The sequence below is a fragment of the Petaurus breviceps genome, unplaced genomic scaffold (assembly GCF_028583685.1).
Source record: "Petaurus breviceps papuanus isolate PSGF00001 unplaced genomic scaffold, PetGlider_PUasm1.0 90925, whole genome shotgun sequence".
Taxonomy (NCBI): domain Eukaryota; kingdom Metazoa; phylum Chordata; class Mammalia; order Diprotodontia; family Petauridae; genus Petaurus; species Petaurus breviceps.
In genome coordinates, this window is record NW_027187380.1 from 2,187,593 (window position 1) to 2,210,468 (window position 22,876).

General features: G+C 39.6%; 1 protein-coding gene across 11 annotated transcripts in view; it reads right to left on the minus strand.

Moving 5' to 3' along the window:
- RBFOX3 (RNA binding fox-1 homolog 3) overlaps nt 1-22,876 on the minus strand; it is a 1,004,344-nt gene that overhangs the window by 630,986 nt on the left and 350,482 nt on the right. For all 11 annotated transcript variants that reach the window (XM_069076075.1, XM_069076070.1, XM_069076073.1 and 8 more), the window contains one exon: nt 11,874-11,923. The gene's annotated coding sequence lies outside the window, so the exon portion shown is untranslated. The remainder of the gene's footprint in view (nt 1-11,873; nt 11,924-22,876) is intronic.

Consider the following 22,876-nt stretch of genomic DNA (forward strand, 5'->3'; position numbering starts at 1 on the left):
ACTAAGATCATTGAATATATGGACCTAACTTGGAATGGGGAAGTCCCAGAGAGACAAGAGTACCATAACACAGATTCAGAAGACAGAATAATTCAATAAACATTTGTTAAGTGCTTACCATGTTCCAGGAACTATGCCAAGTGCCACAGTTACAAATAAGAAAAAAAAAACAGCTCCTGCCTTCAAGGAGCTTACACTCTAACTGGGGAAGACAACACACAAGAGGAAGCTGGAAAGTAGGTGGTGAGGCACCTCCAGGGGCGTGCCAGGTTTCATGGAATGAAAAGCAAGAAGAGCAGCAGATGGAAAGTGAAGCATTATCTGGAAAGTGCGAATTAGGAGGAAGTCAGTGCTCTATCCCCCAGTCTTCTAATCGGAGCAAGGGCAAAAGTTATCTTTCCATTTTTTAAGTCTACCGAGTGGCTGGTTCTTTGTGGCTCAGTTACCAGTCTTCTTTTGCATATGTCCCAATATGTGACCAAAGGACTTCTGTACCAAGTCTTTCCGCACAGAGACAAAAATGTGATCCACTGGCAGGGACTGACTACCTCACAGATTGTGAGAAGGAACTTAGTTGATTTACTACCATTATAGAAGCAGACACCTGACTGTGAAAAGCTGGAAATAAAAGCAAGTGATTGGTTGGGCCACAATGCAGGAATGTTCTCATCACCTAGAAGTCCAGCCTGTAACATTCATCAAAGATTTCAATAGTAGCCACACAATCTGTGGCCCAACAATCTCAGTCTGTGAAAGTGAGAGTTGGAAGGGGGAAGGGAAGGGAATGAGCATTTATATGGTACCTGTTCTGTGCCAGACACTGTGTTAAGCATTTGTTACAAATATTATTTCATTTGACCCTCACAACAAGCTTATGAGGTAGGTGCTATTATTATGCCCATTTACAATGGAAAAAAAGTAGAAGAAAACAGAAGTTAAATGACTTGCCCAGGATCACAATACTAGCAAGTGTCTAAGACTTATTTGTACTCAAGTCTATCCACTGCTCCATCGAGCTGCCTCAGCAACTTTCTGGTTCACCACACATAAAAAGAAAACCCTATTATATAATACATACAGGAAGTAACCAAAGAGGTCAACCAGTCTGTTTGAAGACTCCAAGGAGGGAGACCTCATTACCCATTACCCCTCAAGAAAGCCCATTCACTCTTGAACAATCTAATTGTTGATAATCTTTTCCAAACATCAAGATTAATTTGACCCCTTTGCAATTTCCCCCTATTGGTTCTTGCTCTTGGTTCTGCTCCTTGGAGCCAAATAATCAAATAATCTCTCTTCCATATTTGTGGTTTAGTCAATTCAGTTCTATCTGACTCTTCATGTCCCCATTTGGGTTTTCTTGGCAAAGATACTGGAGTGCTTTGCCATTTCCTTCTCCAACTCGTTTTACAGATGAGGAAACTGAGATAAACAGGATCGAGTGACTTGCCCAAGATCACACAGCTAGTAAGTATCTGATACCAGTTTGAATTCATGAAGATGAGTCTTCCGGACTTCAGGCCTGATATCCTATCTACTCTGCCACCTCCCTTCTCCATCTTCCATATTACAGCCTTTGAAATACTTGAAGACAGCTATCATGTCCATTTGAACATCCTCTTCTAAAGAATAAACATTTCTAGTACTTTCAACTGATCCTCATGTAGACTAGTATCACCTGGATCACCTTAGATCCTCTAGACCGACTCTCCAGCCAGGTTGCTGATGTCCTTTCTAAGCAGTAGTATGTAGAATAAACACAGGATTATAGGGAAGTATAATGGGAATATCATCTGTGGAGTCCTGGAAGCTATTAATTTTAAGGAAGCCCAAGACAACAAGATTTTTTTGGCTGCCATATCACAAACGCTAATTCATGTTGAGTTTCTAGTCCAATAAAATCCCCAGATCTTTTTCAGAATAACCATTGTCTAGCCATGACTCTTCCATCTTTTACTTGAAAATTAAATTTCAGTACCCATTTCATTTATCCCTATTGGATTTCTTTTTACTACATTCAACCCAGTGCTCTAACCTGTCAGAATTATTTTAGACACTCATTCTCATCCACTGTGCAAGCTACCATTACCCCTCTTCCCACCATGTGATATGATCTACAAATCTGACCAGCATGCCATCTATTGCTATAATTGTTCAGTCACATCCAACTCTTCATGATATCATTTTGGGGGTTTTCTTGGCAAAGATACTAGGGTGGTTTGCCATTTCCTTGACCAGCTCATTTTACAGATGAGGAAACTGAGCCAGAGTTAAATGACAAACCCAGGGTCACGCAGCTAGTAAGTGTCTCAGGCTGGATTTGATCTCAGGGAAGTAAGTCTTCCTGATTCCAAGCATACCACTCTATCCACTGTGTCACCTAGCTGCCCATCTGAATCATTGAAAAAAATATTAAACAAATATTAAAAGATCCCTGAGGTACTCCATTGGAGAGCTCTTGCCTCTTGCCATCCTGACAGTGAGCCTTTACCAACCACATTGAGTCTAGCCATCCAATCGGTTCTGAATCCTGATTGCATTGTTTTCTAGCCCACAACTCTCCACATCTTCTAGGTGACATAATGGAAAAAAGCCCTGGGCCTGAACTCAGGAAGACCTGAATTCAGATTGGATTTCAGACACCTTCTAGCTCACCTCAAGTAAGTCACTTAACCTCTCTTTGCCATGTATCTAAAATGGGGATAAAAATAGGACCTATCTCCCAGGGTTCTTGTGAGGATCAAACGAGAAGATATTTGTAAAGCATTTAGCACAGTGCCTCGTGCCATATAGCCTAAGTGTTATATAAATGAAAATTATCATTTTTGTTGCATTAATAATAATAATCATTAATTATTGCTATTTTCTCCACAAGAATGGTATTATCATTTTATTAAAAGTTTTGCTAAAAGTCTAGTAAAAGATACTGCTTACATTCTCCTCATCTACTAGGTTAGTGATTTTATTGATAAAAGAAATGAGAAAATGCTGTCCTCTGTTGTTTATGACATCATGATGATTTTATAATCATTGCTTTTCTTCCTACTTTTTTCCCCCAATCATCTCTTTAATGATCCCTTCTATAGTCTCCTCCCTACCCCACCCCCAAAGAATTGAAGTCAAACTCACTCGCATATTGTTTGCAGACTCTGATGTTTTCTTTTCTTTTTTCAAAATTGAGAAAGCTACCCCTCTACAACCATCTTTTTCAGGCAGGGTCTTGCAATTAAATGTCTAACAGCCAGCTCTCTGGGTGAGGGATGCGGGGCAGGGAAGTGTGCATAACATGCTTTTGAATTAAATCTGATTATTAACTTTTTCCATACCTTCCTTCCTTTCTTCATTCCTTCCTTCCTTTGTTTTGAGGGGGGGGGAAGGCAAGTGACTTGCCCAACGTCACACGGGTAGTAAGTGTTAAGTGTCTGAGGCTGGATCTGAACTCAGGTCCTCCTGACTCAAGGGTCAGTGCCACCTAGACGGCCCCCCATCCCTTTCTTAAGTCTAGACAATCAAGAAAGCAGTAAATCAAGCCATTATGTGTAATATTTGCAGATTTCCCACATGTAAATGTTCACACTGAAAATTCACACTTGACTCTAAGGAGTTGGTGTGATCTGGCTCCAGCACACCACTGCTTCTCCTGTCTTCCATGATCGTTCAGATACAACGGAGAGTGGCTTAGCTGTCACATATTCCTGTTCCTTCAATACTTAACTGTGTAGCTCAGCTGGGGCAGGGGATCTGAATTAAAGGACAATGAATGAGATGCTCCCTTATTTACGGATTTTAGTTAGCAAATCTGTCTTAACTATCTTGGCTCCATAATTTCCAGTACAAAGATCATTCTCCAAGGAAGATTAAACAAACAAGATAAAATCTGAATTGTTCTGTCTTTTCTGTTTGTCAGTTATTATTGTCCTATCTACTCTGAGCAAAATTTCTAGTCTTTATTTGACTCTCCTTTTTCTCCAAACATAGCTTTTTAAAAAAACAAATAAGTCTTTTTGTTTTCCTTATGTTTTTCTCATCAACCTCAGCCGATTCTGAGCTTTAGTACTGCTGATATTTTCTTACAGGATCATGACACTCTCTTGAATTCATCTTCTATTACCTGGCATTCCTTCTATCTTTTATGTCTTTCTTTTTAAGCCTAAGGTGTCCGGTGAGATTCTTTTTCACAGGTAGATAGGGGTCACTCCATCTGTATAATAACTGGCCCTGTGAACTCTACATGTACATCACACCAGGTCTGTATTGCCTGGAGGTAGAGAAGACTGAACTAGAGCTGACCCAATGGACCAGAGTAGTTGACAGAAGGATTGAGGGCAGAAAGGAAAGCCTCTATTTTGTGTCCACGTGCTTTCATTTAATGGAGTGGGGTGGGGGAAAAGTTTCAGGAGGGTTGCCCCAGAACTCTACCAAAGGACAGTGAATGATACATTGCTGAACTGGAATGTGAGAGCTGGCTAAATTTTCCTGACACCTGCCTGATTTTAGCTGGTGGTATTCTTTTCTTGGCTTGCCAGGCACCCAATAAAACTTCCCAGCAGTTCTATGCCATCACTTAACATGATCCCCAATCACCCTCCCAAGAATGCTCCCTTGGCAGGACCCTCAACATCCCACAAAAGGCCACAAATGGTGCCTTCCAGGCAGTATCTTCTAATAAATGCAAATCAGTTACTGCCTTGCTGTACAGAAGAAAAATAACTGTAAACAAAATCTCTGTTGCCATGGAAACCATTAAAAATAGATTGCCCACACTACCCTCTTCTTTCTGGGTAATATACAGCTGAGTTCCTTCACACTACATTATTATTACTTTTTAATTATGAATAATTTCCTCCTTTCCATAGGAAGATGGATTAAAGCACAGAACTTTCCAAATGAAGCCCCCTTTAGGATATATTTCAATATGCAAATGAAGGTGAGCATGCATTTTGAAGTGTTTATGCCACAGGATACAAACCAGTTTTTTAACCCTTTCTGTACTACCTGGGTTGCTCTCTCCTTTACCACCACCCCCAATTCTCTTTGTCTGCCTCCCGTTGGGGTTCACACTGCAGTTTGAAAATATGTAGCCACTCAACCCAACAGAAGGAACCTAGATAAATAAGGGGGTAATGATGTTTTTTGTTTAGCAAACCTTTTCATCTAAATGAAACAAACTAGTATAATGGCAAAAGCTTTAGATTTGGAACATGGGTCATGGTTAAAAAAAACCTGGCTCTGCCATTTGCAACTTGTGTGAGCTGGGCAAGTCCTTCTCTGGATCTCAGTTTCTTTATCTGTAAAATGATGATGGTTGGACTACAGGAGCCCTAAGATTTGTTCCAACTATAAATCTGTAATCCTATGATAACAAAATAGAAGGCATCCAATCCAAAATGTAACATACTATATTTCTAATATAGAATTGAAGGAATGATAGAACAGTTGAAGGGCAGTTGAAGGGTCAGTGGAGTCCAGAGACCTGGCTTCTTTAAGTTGATTATGCTATTGTGTGACCTTGGAGAAGGCACTGGGCTTTAGTGCCTGAATTTGTTAAACGAGGGGGTAGAATCAGATTTGTTCTAAGGTCTCTCAAAGTACTAACATTCTATAATTATAAACCTATGAGCAGTCTGATAACCCCTGAAAAAAATGCAAATTTTCATAGTCTCAAACTTATAGGTGACAAGAATTTGGTTCCTCAACTTTGCTCCTAGAAATTATCAAATGAGATTTAGAAGATGGTCGTAAGCCTTCTAAGTCATTTATTGAGTAAATGAGGAAGCTGCAGCCCCGAGAGGTTATATACCGCTGGTAACAGCTGAGTATAGAACTCAGAATCCTGAGTCCTCATGGAATTGTCCTCTCTGAAAGTACCTCTACATTTCACATAAGTGAAATCAGAACTAGGTGGCAGAAGTTGCTTTAAGAGTAGCCTATTGCTGAGGCTAAAGGAACAGAAGTCAACTCTAGGCAAACATCAAGTTAAGTAAGCAGTCTTTAAGTCTAAAATACTTTGTGTAGACAAGGAGCAGAGCCCAAAGAGGGGAATTTTAAGTTCTGCTAACATGTAGAACCCAGAGTTCTCAAACTCCATTGATTCCACTGATTGCCTTGAGCTGTAAATTCATACACACACACACACACACCCCTAGAAAAACACCAGGGAGGTTTTAAGAAAGCAGTGGCAACCCACCTCTGAAGTGTGTGAATAAATAAAATACACACTGACAATCACAGGTTTCTGAGTCTGCAATTTCATCTACAGGGTTCTGAGATTGCCAAGAGAATCAAGCTTCACTGCGATCCCAGGGCCTCATGTCAGAGTTTCAGCACTCCAGCTGGAGCCCAATGAAAGAGGACAGGACTTTTTTTTGAATGGAAAAGTCAAGAGGGGTCAGGGCACTGGCAGAATGAATTCCACAGAGTGCTTGTGCTGCCTGGGGTTAGACTTGTCTCTTCTACTATGGGACTGGGATTCAACATTTGGTGTTTTGTCCAAAGTCTCCTTATTTGTTACTTCAAATGACTTTTGACTAAAATTGTTTAATCCACAACCACAGCCACAACCACTCCCCAAGTAGAGAAAAATGGGGTTATCTGCAAAGCAAATACTCAATGTTTGCCTATATAATTCCTGAACAAGATTCATTACTTTTTAGAATGAAGTGACTTGTCCCAGGTCACAAAAATAGGAGGAAGAGAAGGAGAAAGAGAAAGAGGAGGAGGAGGAAGAGTAAAATCAGTTCTTCTATAATGCTTATTTTGAAAATGCAAATTTGTTTCTACATAATTGAAATGTTAGAGAACGATGAAAATTTCACCTTGACTTTCGAGCAATTTCATAACCTGTTTTAGTCCTGGCCCCCTTTGTCCCAGAGTTGCAAGCCACCAAGGCCACCACCTTCTCCACCTCTGCCAACTTTGCCAGCCCAGGACTGAGAGAACCAGGGAACCAGCCAAACAGCAGCTCAAGATACTGGAATGCCACTATTTGTTATAGTATTTCTGCATGTCCTAATCATTTAACATGGGTAAAACTAATCTACTATTTTTATGAGGATCTAATCTTTTTATGTATCATTGATGTTTCTGAGTGTTGTGCTCCTAATGCCACTTTTTCTGATGTTTTTGTTATGTGATTTTGTATAATGTGGTAGTTTTTAGGAATGCATATGCCATGTTGAAGCTGAACTAACTGTAATAATGATGATGATGATAATTTATAACACACACAGAAAAGTAAAGTTTGTAAAGCACTTTTACATATATTATCTCATCTGATCCTCATAACAACCCTGTGACATAAGTACTACTATTGCCAGCATTTTACAGATGAGTTAACTGAGGTGAATGGACATGAATTTACTTGCTCAGGATCACATAACTAGTCAATGACAGAGCCAAGTTCTGAAAGAAGGTTCTCTGACCAGATTTAAATGGAACATTTCCAGTTCCCTCACCTCTGCATCACAGCTGCCTCTCAAACTCTTGCCAAACTAATGAAATTAACAAAGTGAAAAGGTTAGACTGCAGATTTCTCCTCTCTCTCTCTCTCTCTCTCTCTCTCTCTCTCTCTCTCTCTCTCTCTCTCTCTCTCTCTCACACACACACACACACACACACACACACACACACATACCACACACACACACCATTGAATTGCTTATGGCATCAGAAGGGGAACAGGTCCAAATGATGAAACAGCGTAAAATATGTACATATTGTAATGTAGTTCTGTTGTACTTGGGATGTCAAAAACTGTTGGGGTTTCATGATATGTTGTGGTGGAACCATCTCAAGGAATTCAGTCACCACCTCTAATCCAAGTATAGGCATTTATTGAGATTGATGCCTCTCATGAAGCAGGCTAAGTTCCAAGAGGAACCAGCATCTTCAGAGAAAGCAAGATGGATTTTTATAGGGCAAAGATGCAATTACATAACAGAAATTTACATGGAATAGAGGAATATAATTAATATTAAAAAGGCAGGAAGAGTTTGTTAAGGGATTAGGTAATGGAGGAAGGGTCCCATCTATGGTTCAGTGGTTAAACATTCTAGTCGTGCTGCCCTCCGATTGGCTAGCTATTGTGGTCCTGTGTCGTCAAGATAGTTATATTAGTTAGGTATTGTGGTCCTGTCTTGGGTTAGATTGATGATTGTGACTGAGTACAAGAATACACCTGCTTCTGTAGGAATGGGTCTGGGGGCAGTGACTAGGTAGAGGCAGTAGCTGGGTTCCTTTCACATGGAGACACCTACTGTTTTTGTGGGAACTGAGTTCTTGGACATGCCTATTGTTGCAGTGAGCAGTGAGCCATACATGAAGAAGTTAGAACATTGGTGGGGAGCTAGGTAGGTACTATAGTAAAGTTAGAATATTGAGGCTGGAGGCAGCTTTGTTAGGATTCCATCAGTTCCATCACTGACTCAACCAGTCATTGGATGGAGATGCATCTATGTGCAACTGGTTAAGCTGATTCTGGGAATTTCTTGTTCTACTGAATGAGCCAGAACATAAAAAAGATACAGAAATGATTAATAATGATATTACCATTTCTATAATGCTCTAATGTTTGCAAAGGGTTTTGTAAGTATTATCTCACTTGATCCTCACAACAACCCTTGGAGGTGGGTGCTATCACTGTCACCATTTGGGAGCTGAAGAAATTGAGGCAGATAGAGCTCAAGTAACTGGCCCAGAGTCACACACATAACAAGTGTGGGAGATAGGGTTAAAACTCAGGTCTTTCTGACTCCAGGCCCAGAACTCTTACCACTGTACCATCTCCTGCCCTAGGCAACTTAGTGACCCCATTTCTATTTGAATTTAACATCACTGTGCCACCTAGCTGATCCATGAAATAAAGCGAACTCTTCTCAGGGAGTGGGGAGGAAAGGGGGTTGGAGGGGAGAGGAAGGGGAGACTTTCAGTTCAAGAGGCAGTGTGGTATAGTCCAAAGAAGACTGGGCTGGGAATCAAAAGGCCTGGTTCTTAGTCCCAGGTCTGGCATTGATTCATGTTTGACCACAAAAAAAACTCATTTCCTATATCAGTTTTCTCATCTGTAAAATGAAGATATTGAACTAAAGGATCTATAAGATCCTTTTTTTTCAAGCTCTACAATCTGTGATTCTGAGTGAGTTTTGAGTTAAGGTAAGTCAAGTATTGTCAACACTTTGATAAAAATATTCTGTGACGACTGGAAGCAGCTAACTCTCCACATCTTAAAAGTCAATTTTCCCCATCCATGAAGTTTCTTTCCCCTTCCCCAGGGCCAACATGCAAATGCATCTTTTGTTTCAGTGATTCAGAGAGAGTTCTGGGAAAAACATGGCATCCCCACCTTAATATACTTTCCACCACCCCTAGATCTACTTGCTCACTGGAACATGGTGCCCCAGAAGGAGGTCCTGTCAGTTTCCTGACCATATTACTCCTTGCAAGAAAATGACTGAACTACCTAGTATGACAGGATCCTGGCTCCTGGAGAACTGATACAGCATCTCTGACTATATGGGCACAGGCTTAAAAATAACTCCTTGATCTGTAGTTTGGGGTTATAACTGGCAGGATTCAAGAACAAATAGATGAAAATTGGAATCATTCTGCTTCACACACATGCTGGCTTTAATTCTTGGCCTCTCTTGCCTCTCAGATCCCTTGCCAACTCAGCCCCTTTCTGGACTCTGGGCTTTTTGTCATCCTCATACCATTTTGCCAACAGTCCTCCAAGTTAAATGTTGCCCAACGCCTGCTTCCCCTCACCCCTGCCCCAAGAATGTCCATCCGAGGCATTCTCTTTGGATCGCATCCATATTCCTCATTCTTGCTTACTCAAAATGCTCTCCAAGGGCACCATGTAAAGGGTTCTGGATTTTTGTTGCCATTGGCAAAACCACATCCACGTGACTTAAATGACCCTCGCGTGAGTGAAGTGATCAGCTAAAGCAGGGTGAATAGGTGGTAGTACACAAGAGTGGAGGTGTGGGAGAGATATGAGAGAAAGGCTAAAGCAAAGTACAGGTATCAATGGATGGGTAACCGGAGCCACTTTCCAAGCTACTTTGAGATGCTACAATAGGAAATCATCATCTAAGGAAAGGCCTCCAGTGGCCTGTGAAGATGTTAAGTAAAAAAGTCTTAGAAGGCCCTACAGTACAAAGGAAAGAACACGGAATTAAGAATCTTCAGTTGGAATCCTAGCTCTTCCATGTAGCACTTGTGTGACTTTAGATAAGTCACCTACCTTCTCTAGGCCTCCATTTTCCTTATGTAGAAAAATGAAGGTAGGGGGTGTGTGTGGTGTGTGTGTGTGTGTGTGTGTGTGTGTGTGTGTGTGTGTGGTGTGTGTGCAAAACTAGTCATTAAGATTCCTTTCAGCTAGGCAAATCTGCGATTACATAATTCTTTGGCTGGAGGACAGTTTTTCTGAAGGGAGAATTGGCCAGGAGTCCTTCTGAGCCAGGTTCCCATAAGGGATCTATTATCTGATTTCAGAGGTCACAACACAGTTGTTTGTCCTGATTACAACAATCTGGAGCTTAAAGGTCAAAGCTGCCACCTGGCAGGTGGAGCTGGCTAGAAACTAAAATGAACAATGGGGGACACAGACTTGACATGAAATCCCATGAGCTCAACTTTGGGCAGCAGGAAATGTGCTTTGGGAAAGCCCACTCTCCATATCCTTACCTGACAGCAGTGGAATTTCACAGATGCTACAGTTTGCCTACATAAATCCACAGCACAGTAATCAGGGAGGGGAAAGGATTTCCTACCCATTCCCCTCCCCCCGCCACTGCCTCCCCCTTTAGGCTCCCCCAACCTCACCCCTTAGACTTCAGGATTCTTGTTATGAGCAAAGTGGGGGAAACAGCATTATAACTGGCTAAGATAGAAGTGAGGGGAGAAAAGCAGTTATTCAACTCTCCCTGACTGTGAATTCGCCTACGTTTCATCTCCACAGCCTTAAGAGGATAGACAGGGAGAAAAAAGGGGATTTATGATTTCTTTTTAAAACCAACACTGCCCCCCACCACCCCACCCACACACAAAAAATTTTAAGTATCTCAGAATCACTAAATATGGCCCAGTTGGAGGTGGATGAGCTGACTACAACCTGAACACATCTCAGTGAATATTCCTGGGGTTGAAGGTTCAGATATCATAAAATTGCTTAAGGAACCTTGACAAAAAGACTTTCAGCTTCCTTATCATAACCTCCTCCTGAAACCACTACTTCTCTACATCAGTGGTCAAGCTCTTTAAATGAAAGAATAAATGTTCTCAGAGTCCCACAATACCTGAAACTTGCACTCTTTAAGGGGAAGAAGTGGGAGGGGAAAAAAAAGGAAAGTCTTCCATCTGGACAGCCATTCACACTGTCTGCTTCTCATCCAGAGGAGGTGCCTTCATCAGGGTCAAACTTTCTTTCCCCTTTACATTAATCATTAGCCCCACCCCCAGCACTCCTCAGGTTGGCCCACACTTTTCTTTCAATTTCAATAACCTCTGAAAGCAATTTTGGAAAGAAGATCCCAAAGCATGCCAGTTGGTGCTTCCAAGAGGAGGCACATGTCGCATTCACAAGACCACCCTTTTACGTTAATCATCCTGCACCAAGCATTTTGCATCAAGCAAAAAGCTCTTTGCAAGACTCTCCAAAAGCAAATCAAAGGCAAGCCAGTGGTAGAAAGGAAAAGGAGAGACACACAGAAAAAGAAACACAGAAGCACATTGTGGCTTGAGACAGGCTTCCAGAAGTTAATTTGCAGCAAATTCCTCCAACCCTGTGCTGTAACGCCACTCTGAAAAGGGGAGATTGAGTCACCCAGACAGAAAAAAGGAAAAGAGCACAAAAGAATCCTTCAAGTACTCACAGTTTTCACCTGTGGCTTGAGAATAAGTCCACTCTGATCAGACCTGCCACCTGAAAAAGAGATGACAGATTTGTGAGAGAAATTATGCAATGCATAAAAAATTACACACACACACAGGTATACACACACACACACACACACACACACACACCAGGACAAACGAAAATGAAGAATCAGCCCTAGTTTAGAATGTCCAGAGTTAAGTTTGAGCATAGCACTGGGTTTGGTGGTGAGAGGGCAAACAGGTTTGTAGGGAGACTATGAGAACCTTCTATACACTAAGGGGTCATGACATAGCTAAGAATGCATCCTTATTCAATTTACAGCAATTATACTCACATTCTAGACAAATAGATTTTAAAAGCCCTCAGTTAAATGCAGATAATTATGGCTGCCAGTGTCGAGGGACTGCACTGCCCAAGCGCAGGAGCAGGAATAGCATCCCCAAGTTCTACTAATGCTGTAAATTAGCAGGAAACATCCCAATGGCAGCAAAGTAATTACCAATGATTTCATTTTCCCTCTCACTCTCCCTATTTCAGTGGGCTGCTATGCTCTGTGTGCATGTGTGTGTGTGTGTGTGTGTGTGTGTGTGTGTGTTTTCAGGCATATGCTGCTGTTAATGGCTCTTCTGTTACTTCATCTGCTCACTAATTTATTTTTTTAATTTGGAAGCACTCTCTGTCTCTGTCTCTCTGTGTTTGTCTGTCTGTCTCTGTCTCTCTCTTTTTCTGTCTCTCTCTGTCTCTGTTTCAGACTAGAGGCTTGCTGGTGCTCCAAGAGCAGCTTCTAGAAAAGCACATCATTCTAGAAAAGCCAAAGATGAAAATGCCAACACCATCCTGCTCCCTTCAGCAACTAAAATGTGGTTCCAGGCTACCCAGAATCACTGGGAATGCAATAGGCTAAGAAAAAAAAGTTTTCCCCAGAACTTGTCGGAGAGGGGCCAAGCACTTTAGGAAGAATCACCCAGTCTTCCACTGCCTCACCTCCTACTCAATTTTCCACCCATACATTCTGGCTTCTGACCTCACTACAGAAATTGCCTTCTTGATGGTCCCCAAAGGCATTATGTCTGCTAAATTCAATGGACTTTTCCCAGTCATCATTGAACTTGAACTTTTTGAAGCTTATGATCCTGTCAACCACTCCCCTCATACCTAACATTTTCCTTGCTCAGTCCTTATCTATTTCCCACCTGCTATGGGAGGGTCCTCCCATAAAAGATGTGTCTAGCGCCCTATTCTCTCTCTATACCCTCTTGAATATTTCACTTACTTCCATAACTTTAATTATCAGTTCTATGCAAATTCCTTATATGTAGGTGTGTAAGTATGCAAATACACAAACACATATATATGTATACACATGTATATGTATCTTTCTAAATCTACATATACATATAAATCTCCAGACTTAAGAGAGAAGATAATTAATTCTGTCTTAGACATATTGAGTTTGAGATGTTGAAGAAACATCCAGAAGACATCCAACAGGGAGTAACTGATGTTAAAAACAGACCTCATTAGCTTTTCTTCCCAAGTCTGCTCCTCTTCCAAACGTCTCTCTTTCCAGTAAAGACACCAGCATTCTTCCAGTCTCCCAAATTTACAGCCCCAGAATTATCCTTGGATCTGACTTCTCCTTCACCCCCATATCTGATCAGTGGCCAAGTCTTTCCAATTCACCCTACACAGCATCTATCACATCCATCCCCACCTTTCCAGTTACACAGCCATTACCTTAGCTTAGGTCTTCATCAGCTTCTCTGTTCTTCCTGATTTTCTCTCCTCTCTAATCCGTGTTCCACATACCTCCCAAAAGAATATTCCTAAGACACAAGTCTGATCATGTCATTCCTGTGCTATACAATTGTCATTGGCTATCTAATACCTCTAGGGAAAAAATTACAAATCACTCATACTGGAACTTAAATCCTTCCACAATCTGATTCCCCTCTACCTTTTTCTGAAATATTTTCTATTCCTCCCCTACACATGCACTGTATTCCAGACAAAACTTCCATACTACCTGGTCCCCATTCTCAACACTGTTATCTCTATGATTTCTTATGGTTTTCCTCCATGTCTAGAACACAATTATTCCTAACCCTTCACTCATGTTCATTCATTTGGTCATACCCACCTCTTCATGACCATAGCATGGTACGGCAATACTGTTGAAGGGGTTTTCTTGGCAAATATACTAGAGATGTTTTGCCATTTCTTCCTTCAGTGGATTAAGGCAAACAGAGGTTAAGTAACTTGCCCAGTGACAACTAGTAAATATCTGAGGTTGGATTTGAACTCAGATATTCCAGACTCCAGGCCCAGTGTTCCATCCACAGCGTCACCTCGATGCCTCCTCTGACCTCTTAGCATCCTTCAATACTTGGTTCAGGTACCATCTCCCTTACCTGATCCCCCTTATTAGTGCTGTCTCAATCTCCTAAAAATTAAGTTGTATTATTTGTGTATATATCACATACTTCCAGGAGAATGGAAGATAATGGAAGTTTCTTGAGGATAGGAACTGTTTCTTTTTGTCTTTGTATCCACAATGCCGAGGACAGTGCCTTATATGTGGTTATAATAAGACTTTGTAGAATTTAACTGAATTTTTAGACTCACACAATATAGTTGCTATCTACACAGTTTAAAGGTCTCTTAATCTGTTCTGTGTTTTTAGGAAGCAAAGGAGTTATATTTCCAAATTCAATGGAAAAAAAATAAGAACTATTTTAGCTGTAGAACTCCCAAGTACTGATAGAAATTAATATTGGCATATATAAATCCAGATATACATGGGATAATGTGCTATACTGGAAAGACCATAGATTAGGAGTCAGAAGACCTGATTTCTCATCCCAGGGCTACCACTTACTAGACATGTGAGCTTAGGAAAAGTCATTTAATCTCTCTGAGCCTCATTTTTCTTATCCAAAAAAACAAAATAGGAGATAAGGGTACCTTCCCTCAGGGAGATGATTTGTTTTTGAAACCAAATCAGTGTATAGGTAATAGAAATAATATGATATGGAATAATAAGACCCAGATTCAAAGCCCTTCTCTGTTACTTACTACCCCTCCTCTTGATCATGTGTCCAATTTATCCTGTATATAGCTTGTTTGTACAAAGTTGTTTGCATTCTGACTCCCCCATTAGACTGAGAGGACTTTGAAAGTAGGGACTATTTTTATTTTCCTTTGTATCTCTAGTACTCTTAGGTCAGTGCCTGGTATATAGTAAGTACATAATAGTTGCTTACTGACTTGACACTTTCTTTGAGCCTCAGTTTCATTACTTGTAGACTAGGGATACAAATGCTTGTACTAATGCTAGTATTGTGAAGAGCACTTTGTAAACCTTAAATTACTATAAAACTGTGTGGGACTATTATCTGTAAAATAATTTGGACTAGACAGTATCTAAGGACTTTTCTAGCTCTAGATAACAATGATTTTGTGAAAATACTATGATTAAAATGTTATTATCATCATAGAGGACATCCCCTAAAATAATTACTCTCCTATATTCTCCTTTGGAACAAAAATAGAAGCTGTCCTCCTCTGGGCATTTTTTTATACAGGTGTGTGCATATTAACTGTATGCCTTTGGCTGAAAGCATAAGGTAAAGAGGCCAGGAATGAGGACTGGAGGGAAACAAAGGTGTTTAAAAGGCATAGAGAAAATTGGGCTGTCTTAGTCATAGTATGAAAAAATCAGCCCCTTTAGAAGAAAACAGAAGATGTGGAAAGCAAACAGGAGAACAGGTGAACAGAAAAGATAATCCTTTTTGGTCTTCTTTAATGCAAGCTGATAGATTAGGGATATAGGAAAAACCTAAAGTCCCTATTCACTAAGAATAGAATTAGTACCAGAGATGAGTTTGATAGAAAAAGACATAGGGACAGCATACCTCTAAACCCCTGGGTCCTGAGGGGTAATTAATTCATTTATGTAATCACTTATTTAACCACTATTTATTAAGCACCTATTCTGTGCAGGCCAATTATAGGAGATATTTATTGCCCACCTTTCCCAATACTGAAGGTACAAGTCATGGGGAGCTTGATTTGAGTTAGGAAGCAAAGACATATTCAAAATGGCCCTGAGTCCTGTGTGGGTCTCTTCAGGGACAGATTGACAAAAAAGGGGGACAGACAGCATGAAGAATCACATGGTTTTTAGCCCGTCTAATAAACTTTGATGTAGCTATAGCACTCTAAATGTTCAAAACCAATGGTTATAATATTGGAGGGAGTGAATCATATCACTTTTGACATTCTTACTATAAATTTAACCTTAAGAAGGAAAGAAAAGTTATAGCAAAGGGGAAAGATGGCTCCCAGATTCTCCTTGGAGAGACTAATAAAGGAACTGTCAGGGATGGTTTTATTGCATATACAAAGACAACAAGGAGCATCATTTCATGGGATATCTGGTCAACTCATACTGCTGTGTCCATATGAATTTTCAAAAAATCTCCATAAAAATTATAGGTCTGGGGTGGCCAGGTGGCTCAGTGAGTAAGAGCACTGGCTCCAGTGTTGGGATGACCTGGAGATCAAATCCCAGGCTTTAGACACTCAGCACCACACCCAGAAATAACTGGCCGTGTAACCCTGAGCAAGTTACTTAACCCCAATTGCTTAAAAAAAAAAAAAAATATATATATATAGGTCTGGAAGGGGCCTTGGAGACAATATAATCTAGGGGTGAGCAAACTGTAGTCAATGAGTCAATTCTTACCTTGATTTTGTATAACCCGTAAATAAAGAATGAAAAGTATAGAAACCAATCTTAGTTCTCAGACCATACAAAGGGGGACAAGGGGCTAGACTTGACCTATGGGTCATAGTTCACCAACTCCAGATACTCCAATCTTTTCATTTTACAGATCAGGAAACTAAAACCCAGGGAGATTAGGTAATTTGCCTTAAGTCATCTAGAAAGTGTCAGAATCAGGATTTGAATCCAGGTCCTCTGGCTCCATGACTAGTGATTACCACTATAGCACATTGCCTCTACCTTAAGTAACTTCAGAGGATAAAGAATAGGGGACTTCTATGAAGAATTTGATAATAAATTCCAAAGTAAATCAACATATGCTCAGTGACTTCAATGAAAAGGTGGGAATAGGTAAAGATGGCAAAACATATGCTGAAAAAAATGAATCAAGAATTAGTAATGAGAGGCCAAAGACTCATGGACTACACTGAAGACTCATGTCTAGATATCATGAATACATTGTTCAGTAAAAGTCTCCATAAGAACTGGACATGCAAAGAAAAAAACATTTTTTTATATGCAACTGGTAAATAAGATATACAGACACTGGGGCATAGAAATCCATCTTGTCCCACTAGGGGGGACATGGACAAAGATATAAGAAAGAACAGATTGGGGAAAGGGATATTCAGTGAGCTTGCTATTTTGGGGTGTGGTAGGGGAAAGACTGGGAGAAAAATTTGTAACTCAAAATCTTGTGGAAATGAATGTTGAAAGCTAAAAATAAATAAATTGGGGGAAAAAAAAAGAACTGGACATACCAACCACCCAGTAACACTGGGGGAAAATAAAATTAGTTACATTTTAATAAGACAGGAAATAACTCATTATTAGTATGGGAAATAACCTATTTGATAGGAGGGATGAGGAGTTGAAAGAAGACAAACTTTCAAGTCAGAAAACCTGAATTCAAATACTATGCATGTACCTGAGCAAGTCACTTAACTTCTCTGAGGTTCAATTTCCTCATCTATAAAATAGATAATTTCTAATATTCCTTCTAGTTTTAAATCTATGGTGCAAAGATCAAAATTAACACAAAGCTAGAAGAAAGAATTATTTGTGACCAAATCTGCCCTCTGAAGTTCCCAATGAAGGCCACATATGTTCTGCAACTCTGAGAACTCTCAGAGAACTTCCTGGGACACTGAGAAGTTAAGTGACTTGTTTTAGAGTCACAGAGACAGTAAGGATTGGGGGAGCCTAAATGGCAGAGTAAAAGTAGGAACTTGCTTGAGCTCACCCCCCAACCCCTTCAAATACCTGTAAAAATGACTAAACAAATTAAAGAGCTGCAGAATTCACAAAACGACAGAGTGAACCACATCTCCAGCACAAGCCAGCCTGGAAGGCCAACAAGCGCTTATCACACTGGGCTGGGAGTAGAACACAGCCTGGCATGGACCGTGCCAGGCACAGATGAGGCTGGAGCAGGCCTCAGGGGACCAAATTGCTGGCAGCTGTAGTGGTTTCCAGACTTCTCAACCCACAAATACTGAGGACAGTATGGAAGGTCAATGGGGGAACTCTGTGGGACCTGGGTAAAAGAAGAGCATGGTCTGGCCCCAGCTACAGACACAGCCCTGGAGTGGTGGAGGTGGCAGCTGTGGCAGAAGCAGCAGGGGATACTTCAGGAGCTCTGGGCCCATAGATGGCAGGGGATTGAGCCCCTAAAGACTGGGATAGTACACCCACCTCAACCCCCACCCCCACCAGAAGCAGAGTCCTAACTTGACAAAGTCAAGTATTAGGCTGCAAAGATGAGCAAACAGTGTAAAAAAAAAGTCAGACTATAGAACCTTACTTTGGTGACAAAGAAGATCAAAACATACAACAAAGGCAAAGCCTCTACATCAAAAGCCTCCAAGAAAAATATAACTGGTCATAGGCCATGGAAGAGCTCAAAAAAGGATTTTGAAAATCAAGTAAGAGAAGTATAGGAAAAATTGGGAGGAGAAATGAAAGTGATGCAAGAAAATCATGAAAAACAACTTGCTAAAGGGGACCCCAAAAATACCAAAGAAAATGACATCTTAAAAATAGACTAATTCAAACAGCAAAAGAGGTCCAAAAAGCCAATGAGGAGAAGAATGCCTTAAAAAACAAAATTGGCCAAATGGAAAAGGAGGTCCAAAAGCTCACTAAAGGAAATAATTCCTTCAAAATTAGAATGGAGCAAATGGAAGCTAATGACTTCATGAGAAATCAAGAAATTAAGAAACAGAACCAAAAGAATGAAAAAATAGAAGACAATGTGAAATATCTCATTGGAAAAACCACTGACCTGGAAAATAGATCCAGGAGAGATAATTTAAAAATTATTGGACTATCTGAAAGCCATGATAAAAAAAAAAAGAGCTTTTCAAGAAATTATCAAGGAAAACTGCCTTGAGATTCTAGAACTAGAGGGTAAAATAGAAATTGTTTGGTTTGGGGTTTTTTTTGGCTTACTGGAGGGCAGTTGGGGTTAAGTGACTTGCCCAAGGTCACATAGCTAGTTTTTTGTATTAAGTGTCTGAAGCTGGATTTGAACTGAGGTCCTCCTGACTCGAGAGCTGGTGCTCTATTCACTGCACCACCCAGCCACCCCTAAAATAGAAATTGTAAGAGTTCACCAATCACCTCTTGAAAGAGATTCCAAAAGGAAAACTCCTAGGAATACTGTAGCCAATTTCCAGAGTTCCCAGGTGAAGGAGAAAATATTGTAAGCAGTCAGAAAGAAACAATTCGAATATTGTGGAAATACAATCAGGATAACACAATACCTAGCAGCTTCTACATTAAGGAATCAAAGGACTTGGAATATGAGAGGTCGGAAGGGCTAGGAACCAAGAATCACCTACCCAGCAAAACTGAGTATAATTCTTCAGGGCAAAAAAATGTATATTCAATGAAATAGAGGACTTTCAAGTATTCTTGATAAAAAGACCAGAGGTGAATAGAAAAAATTGACTTTCAAATACAAGAATCAGGAAGAGAAGCAGGAAAAGGTAAACAGGAAAGATAAATCATAAGGGTCTTATTAAAGTTGAACTGTTTACATTCCTACATGGAAAGATGATATTTGTAAATCATGAGACTTTCTCAGTATTAGGGTAGTTGGAGGAAATAGGTAGACAGACAGATAGATAGACAGATGGCACAGGGTGAGTTGAATATGAAGGGATGGTATGCAAAAAATAAAATGTAGGGGTGAGAGGAAAATATATTGGGAGAAAGAGAAAGGGAGAGATAGAATGGGGTAAATTATCTCACATAAAAGAGGCAAGAAAAAGGTTTCACAGTGAAGGGGAAGAGGGGGAATGTAACAGGGAACGAGTGAACCTTACTGTCATCATATATGGCTTAAGAAGGGAATAACATCCACACTCAATTGGGTAACTTACCCTACAGGAAAGTAAGGGGGAAGGAGAGGGGAGGGAGGTGATAGAAGGGAAGGCAGTTTGGGAGATTATAGTCAGAAGCAAACACTTTTGAAAAGCAACAGGGTCAATGGAGAAAAAAAAGAATGGGGCGGGGGGGATCAAGGGAAATATAGTTAGTATTTCACAACACGACCATTATGGAATGATCTTGCATAACACATGTATAGCCTATATTGAATTGCTTGCTTTCTCAATGAGGGTGGGTAGGGAGGAAAGAAGGGAGAGAATTCAGAACTCAAAGTTTTAAAAACAAATGTTTAAAAAAAAACGGTCTTTTCCATGCAACTGGGAAATAAAATGTGCAGGCAATAGAGTACAGAAATCCATCTTGCCCTAGAAGAAAGTAAGGGGGAAAAGGATAAGGGGGGAGCTGATAGAAGGGAGGAAAGAGTGGGGGAAGGGGTAATCAGAATGCATGCTATCTTGGGGTGGGGAGAGGGGGGAGATAGGGAGAAAATATGGAACTCAAAATCTTGTGGAAATAAATGTTGAAGACCAAAAATAAATTAAATAATTAATTTCTGAAAATTAAAAAAAAAAAAGAAGTAGGACTAAGTTCCCTGAATCTAAGGTCACACCTCTCTATCCACTCCATCATTCTGCTTTTCTGGAAAAATAAATAAAAGCAATAAAAAAATATAATTGGATAACTTCAATTCTGAACTATTAAACAAGTTATTTATGAACAAATATGGGATGCAGATGGAAGGATAAAGACACAAACTATAATAAATTTTATATAGAATTTTAACTGATGTAAATCAGATGCTATAACAAAGAATTGAAAAGAGCATAAAAAAAGCATCTTAAAAATACCTGACTTACTTGCTGAGCAGAGGGATTTGGCATCCAAAGGCAACAACAGTTTAGAATATAAATTCACTTGTAAAAGCTTATATTAAAAGATAATAAAAATCATGATCAATATTAGCTCATAAAACAGAGAGAAGTATTGTTAAATAAAACTAATGAAAATTTGACAAGAAACACAATTAAGCAAAGACATTTAAAGGTAAAAATACAAACAATACAATCAATAAAAGAAAAAATGGAAAAAATCTGCAAAGATTTTTACAGCAAACTTTTTCTCAACATCAAAGGAAAATGGACACACCAATCTAAAACGCAAAATTCAGTCTCAGATGCACTTATAACAGAAGTAGAATTGATTTTAAACTGAATAAAATGAGGGAAGCAGTTGGATTAAACTAACTACACAAAGAAATCTGTGCTGAAGACAATGTTATATTAAGAATATTGAGGGATGGATTCACAAGGTATTTAAAGGAAAAGATGACAAAAATATAGAAAGAAATTAGATCTCACAAATACAATAAATAACACAGGCAACCAAAAGAGCACCAAATGACTACCGACCACTACATGTGCTTTTCCATCTATATAAAATGTTTATGAGAATCCTCATCATATACTTAGAAGGCATTCTCAATAAAGGTGTTACTAAAGAACACACAGACATTCACAAGCAATAATTCCTCAGTAAACTACATCTTTTATCAAAACACAACTTACTGGTGTAAAATGCAATGTATTTTGAATCAGAGGCCTGAGTTTGAATCCCAGCTCCATCACTAATACTGATGTGATTTTGGGCAGGTCACTGAACCTCTCTGAGCCATAGTCTTAATTTACAAAATGAGGGTTTTTAGAATATGTGACCTCTAAGGCTGTAGAAGCAAATGGCAAAACACTTCAAGTATCTTTCAAGAAAAATCCAAATGGGATCATGAAACTCATGACTGAAATGACCGGATAACAACAACAAAGGTCCCAACCAGATTAATCTATGACCTGATGAACAAAAATTTCATTTGGCTTACTATTTGTTAATCGAAAAAACGTACTTGATTTCATAAGATAAAATTCTGCCTTAAGATTTTCTTAAAATAGTATGTCTATACATCAACATTTTTCAAGATGCCTATAAGTTTTAAAAACAAATTTTATATATTATATATATACATATACACACACATATACATCTATAGACACCCATATATATGGATATAATAACAGATGATCTTCTCATTATAAATTCAGGAAGCACAAAACAGTGAGACATAGATTTGCTAACTTTGCTTAGCATTGTCATAGAGATCTAGCATAGTCAATTCAAATTGAAAAAATATTACTTGGTTGATGGTGTTTCCCCAGGTGCTTCTATTTGAAGATGATGATATACCAGTTGCCTTAAGCTCCAAATATTTAATAGTCTTTTGGAAAAATTACATAACCACTCAAAAAAGTTTGGTCTAAACACTGACTCAGAAAAAATCAAGAGGATAAGGAATGTCTATTGTTTGGATTATGACATGCAGTTAACAACCTTGAGTCTGTCCACTAGCTTATATAAATATATGAGCATATGTTTATGAAAGACAGTACAAATGGAGAATATACTAATAGTTGTTGTTGAGTCATTCAGTCATGTCCAACTCTGAGACCCTATGTTAAGCTTCATTCAGCTTTTACACTCTCTTCTTTCACCCTCATAGAGAGGCTTTGTAATTCCTCTTCACTTTCTGCCATCAGAGTGGTATAATCTGTATATCTGAGATTGTTGATATTTTTCCTGGCAACCGTAATTCTGGCTTTTGATTCATCCAACCCAGCATTTCGCATGACATAAGTAAATAAGGTGACAACATACAGCCTTGCTGTACTCCTCCAAGTTTAAAATAATCAGTTGTTTCATGTTCAGTTCTAACTGTTGCTTCTTGGTCCATGTACAGCTTCCTCAGGAGACAAGTCAGAGGATCTGGTACT